This window comes from Balaenoptera musculus, chromosome 5, assembly GCF_009873245.2.
Source record: "Balaenoptera musculus isolate JJ_BM4_2016_0621 chromosome 5, mBalMus1.pri.v3, whole genome shotgun sequence".
NCBI classification, from domain to species: Eukaryota; Metazoa; Chordata; class Mammalia; order Artiodactyla; family Balaenopteridae; genus Balaenoptera; species Balaenoptera musculus.
The window spans coordinates 54,064,417-54,070,347 of NC_045789.1; positions in this window are offsets into that span (position 1 = coordinate 54,064,417).

Below are 5,931 nucleotides of genomic sequence, written 5' to 3' on the forward strand. Positions count from 1 at the left end.
TTCTCCACACCCTCTCCAGGATTTATTGTTTCTAGATTTTTTGATGATGGCCATTCTGACCAGTGTGAGATGATATCTCATTGTAGTTTTGATTGGCATTTCTCTAATGATTAATGATGTTGAGCATTCTTTCATGTGTTTGTTGGCAATCTGTATATCTTCTTTGGAGAAATGTCTATTTAGGTCTTCTGCCCATTTCTGGATTGAGTTGATTGTTTTTTTGATAATGAGCTGCATGAGCTGCTTGGAAATTTTGGAGATTAATCTTTTGTCAGTTGCTTCATTTGCAAATATTTTCTCCCATTCTGAGGGTTGTCTTTTGGTCTTGTTTATGATTTCCTTTGCTGTTCAAAAGCTTATAAGTTTCATTAGGCCCCATTTGTTTATTTTTGGTTTTATTTCCATTTCTCTAGGAGATGGGTTGAAAAGGATCATGCTGTGATTTATGTCATAGAATGTTATGCCAATGATTTCCTCTAAGGTCAGGAACAAGACAAGGATGTCCACTCTCACCACTATTATTCAACATAGTTTTGGAAGTCCTAGCCATGGCAATCAGAGAAGAAAAAGAAATAAAAGGAATCCAAACTGGAAAAGAAGAAGTAAAACTGTCACTGTTTCCAGATGACATGATACTATAGATAGAGAATCCTAAAGATGCCACCCAAAAACTACTAGAGCTTATCAATAAATTTGGTAAAGTTGCAGTATACAAAATTAATGCACAGAAATCTCTTGCATTCCTATACACTAATGATGAAAAATCTGAAAGTGAAATTAAGAAAACACTCCCATTTACCATTGCTACAAAAAGAATAAAATACCTAGGAATAAACCTACCTAGGGAGAAAAAAAGACATGTATGCAGAAAACTTTAAGACACTGATGAAAGAAATTAAAGATGATACCAACAGATGGAGAGATATACAATGTTCTTGGATTGGAAGAATCAATATTGTGAAAATTACTATACTACACAAAGCAATCTACAGATTCAATGCAATCCCTATCAAATTACCAATGGCATTTTTTATGGAACTAAAACAAAAAATCTTAAAATTTGTATGGAGACACAAAAGACCCCGAATAGCCAAAGCAGTCTTGAGGGGAAAAAAACGGAGCTGGAGGAATCAGACTCCCTGACTTCAGACTATACTACAAAGGTACAGTAATCAAGACAATATGGTACTGGCACAAAAACAGAAATATAGATCAATGGAACAAGATAGAAAGCCCAGAGATAAACCCACTCACCTATGGTCAACTAATCTATCACAAAGGAGGCAACGATATACAATGGAGAAAAGACAGTCTCTTCAATAAGTGGTGCTGGGAGAACTGGACAGCTACATGCAAAAGAATGAAATTAGAACACTCCCTAACACCATACAAAAAAATAAACTTAAAATGGATTAGAGACCTAAATTTAAGACCTGACACTATAAAACTCTTAGAGGAAAACATAGGAAGAACACTCTTTGACATAAATCACAGCAAGATCTTTTTGGATCCACCTCCTAGAGTAATGGAAATAAAAAGAAGAATAAACAAATGGGACCTAATGAAACTTCAAAGCTTTTGCATAACAAAGGAAACCAAAAACAAGACAAAAAGAGAACCCTCAAAATGGGAGAAAATATTTGCAAACGAATCAACGGACAAATGATTAATCTCCAAAATATATAAACAGCTCATGCAGCTCTATATTAAAAAAAGCAAACAACCCAATCAAAAAATGGGCAGAAGACCTAAATAGACATTTCTCCATAGAAGATATACAGATGGCCAAGAAGCACATGAAAAGTTGCTCAACATCACTAATTTTTACATAAATGCAAATCCAAACTACAATGAGGTATCACCCCACACCGGTTAGAATGGGTATCATCAGAAAATCTACAAACAACAAATGCTGGAGAGGGTGTGTAGAAAAGGGAACCCTCTTGCACTGTTGGTGGGAATGTAAATTGATACAGCCACTATGGAGAACAGTATGGAGGTTCCTTAAAAACTAAAAATAGATTTACCAGAGCTTCAAGACGGTGGAAGAGTAAGACGTGGAGATCACCTTCCTCCCCACAGATACATCAGAAATACATCTACACGTGGAACTGCTCCTATAGGACACCTACTGAACACTGCCAGAAGACCTCAGACCTCCCAAAAGGCAAGAAACTCCCCACGTACTTGGGTTGAGCAAAAGAAAAAAGAAAAAACAGACAAAGGAATAGGGATGGGACCTGCACCAGTGGGAGGGAGCTGTGAAGGAGGAAAGGTTCCCACACACTAGGAAGCCCCTTCATGGGCGGAGACTGCGGGTGGCAGAGCTGGGACGCTTCGGAGCCACGGAGGAGAGCGTAGCAACATGGGTGCGGAGGGCAAAGTGGAGAGATTGCCGCATGGAGGATCGGTGCCAACCAGCACTCACCAGCCCAAGAGGCTTGTCTGCTCACCTGCCAGGGCGGGCAGTGGCTGGGAGCTGAGGTTCGGGCTTCGGAGGTCAGATCCCAGGGAGAGGACTGGGGTTGGCGGCGTGAGCATAGCCTGAAGGGGTTAGTGCACCACAGCTAGCCGGGAGGGAGGCCGGGGAAAAAGTCTGGACCTGCCTAAGAGGCAAGAGACTTTTTCTTCCCTCTTTGTTTCCTGGTGCGCGAGGAGAGGAGATTAAGAGCGCTGCTTAAAGGAGCTACAGAGACGGACGCGAGCCGCGGCTATCAGCGCAGACCCAGGAGATGGCATGAGACACTAAGGCTGCTGCTACCGCCACCAAGAAGCCGGTGTGCGAGCACAGGTCACTATCCACACCGCCCCTCCCGGGAGCCTGTGCAGCCCGCCACTGCCAGGGTCCCGTGATCCAGGGACAACTTCCCCGGGAGAACGCACGGTGCGCCTCAGGCTGCTGCAATGTCTCACTGGCCTCTGCCGCCGCAGGCTCGCCCCGCATCCGTACCCTTCTCTCCCCCCGACCTGAGTGAGCCAGAGCCCCCGAATCAGCTGCTCCTTTAACCCCGTCCTGTCTGAGCGAAGAACAGACGCCCTCAGGCAACCTACACACAGAGGCGGGTCCAAATCCAAAGCTGAACCCCGGGAGCTGTGGAAACAAAGAAGAGAAAGGGAAATTTCTCCCAGCAGCCTCAGGAGCAGCGGATTAAAGCTCCACAATCAACTTCATATACCCTGCATCTGTGGAATACCTGAATACACAGCGAATCATCCCAAATTGAGGAGGTAGACTTTGGGAGCAAAGATACATTATTTTTTCCCCTTCTCTTTTTGTGAGTCTGTATGTGTATGCTTCTGTGTGATTTTGTCTGTATAGCTTTGCTTTCACCATTTCTCCTAGGGTTCTGTCTGTCAGTTTTTTTTCTTTGTTTGATTTCTTTTTTTTTTTTTAACTTAAAAAAATTTTTTCCTTAATAATTATTTTTTCTTTTAATTATTTTATTTTATTTTATTTTATCCTCTTTCTTTCTATTTTTTCTCCCTTTTATTCTGAGCTGTGTGGATGACAGGCTCTTGGTGCTCCAGCCAGGCATCAGGGCTCTGCCTCTGACGTGGGAGAGCCAAGTTCAGGACACTGGTCCACAAGAGACCTCCCAGCTCCATGTAATATCAAATGGAGAAAATCTCCCAGAGATCTCCATCTCAATGCCAAGACCCAGCTCCACTCAACGACCAGCAAGCTACAGTGCTGGACACCCTATGCCAAACAACTAGCAAGACAGGAACACAGCCCCATCCATTAGCAGAGAGGCTGCCTAAAATCATAATAAGGCCACAGACACCCCAAAACACACCACCAGACGTGGACCTGCCCACCAGAAAGACAAGATCCAGCCTCATCCAGCAGAACACAGGCACTAGTCCCCACCACCAGGAAGTCTACACAGCCCACTGAACCCACCTTAGCCACTGGGGACAGACACCAAAAACAACGGGAACTAGGAACCTGCAGCCTGCAAAAAGGAGACGCCAAACACAGTAAGATAAGCAAAATGATAAGACAGAGAAACACACGGCAGATGAAGGAGCAAGGTAAAAACCCACCAGACCTAATAAATGAAGAGGAAATAGGCAGTCTACCTGAAAAAGAATTCAGAAAAATGATAGTAAAGATGATCCAAAATCTTGTAAATAGAATAGACAAAATACAAGAAACGTTTAACAAGGACCTAGAAGAACTAAACAGCAAACAAACAGTGATAAACAACACAAAAAATGAAATTAAAAATTCTCTAGAAGGGATCAATAGCAGAATAACTGAGGCAGAAGAACGGATAACTCACCTTGAAGATAAAATAGTGGAAATAACTACTGCAGAGCAGAATAAAGAAAAAAGAATGAAAAGAACTGAGGACAGTCTCAGACACCTCTGGGACAACATGAAATGCACCAACATTCGAATTCTAGGGGTCCAAGAAGAAGAAGAGAAAAAGAAAGGGACTGAGAAAATATTTGAAGAGATTATAGTTGAAAACTTCCCTAATATGGGAAAGGAAATAGTTAAGTCCAGGAAGCACAGAGAGTCTGATACAGGATAAATCCAAAGAGAAACACACCAAGACACATATTAATCAAACTATCAAAAATTAAATATAAAGAAAACATATTAAAAGCAGCAAGGGAAAATAACACACAAGGGAATCCCCATAAGGTTAACAGCTGATCTTTCAGCAGAAACTCTGCAAGCCAGAAGGGAGTGGCAGGACATATTTAAAGTGATGAAGGAGAAAAACCTACAACCAAGATTACTCTACCCAGCAAGGATCTCATTCAGATGTGATGGAGAAATTAAAACCTTTACAGACAAGCAAAAGCTGAGAGAGTTCAGCACCACCAAACCAGCTTTACACCAAATGCTAAAGGAACTTCTCTAGGCAGGAAACACAAGAGAAGGAAAAGACCTACAAAAACAAACCCAAAACAATTAAGAAAATGGGAATAGGACCATACATATCGATAATTACCTTCAATGTAAATGGATTAAATGCTCCCACCAAAAGACACAGACTGGCTGAATGGATACAAAAACAAGACCCATATATATAATGTCTACAAGAGACCCACTTCAGACCTAGGGACACATACAGACTGAAAATGAGGGGATGGAAAAAGATACTCCATGCAAATGGAAATCAAAAGAAAGCTGGAGTAGCAATTCTCATATCAGACAAAATAGACTTTAAAACAAAGACTATTACAAGAGACAAAAAAGGACACTACATAATGATCAAGGGATCGATCCAAGAAGAAGATATAACAATTGTAAATATTTATGCACCCAACATAGGAGCACCTCAATACATAAGCCAAATGCTAACAGCCATAAAAAGGGAAATCAACAGTAACACAATCATAGTAGGGGACATTAACACCCCACTTTCACCAATGGACAGATCATCCAAAATGAAAATAAATAAGGAAACACAAGCTTTAAATGATACATTAAACAAGATGGACTTAATTGATATTTATAGGACATTCCATCAAAAGCAACACAATACACATTCTTCTCAAGTGCTCATGGAACATTCTCCAGGATAGATCATATCCTGGGTCACAAATCAAGCCTTGGTAAATTTAAGAAAATTGAAATCGTATCAAGTATCTTTTCTGACCACAACGCTATGAGACTAGATATCAATTAGAGTAAAAGATCTGGAAAGGTACAAACATATGGAGGCTAAGCAATACACTACTTAATAACCAAGTGATCACTGAAGAAATCAAAGAGGAAATCAAAAAATACGTAGAAGAAAATGACAATGGAGACATGATGACCCAAAACCTATGGGATGCAGCAAAATAGTTCTAAGAGGGAAGTTTATAGCAATACAATCCTACCTTAAGCAACAGGAAACATCTCAAATAAACAACCTAACCTTGCACCTAAAGCAATTAGAGAAAGAAGAACAAAAAAACCCCTCAAAG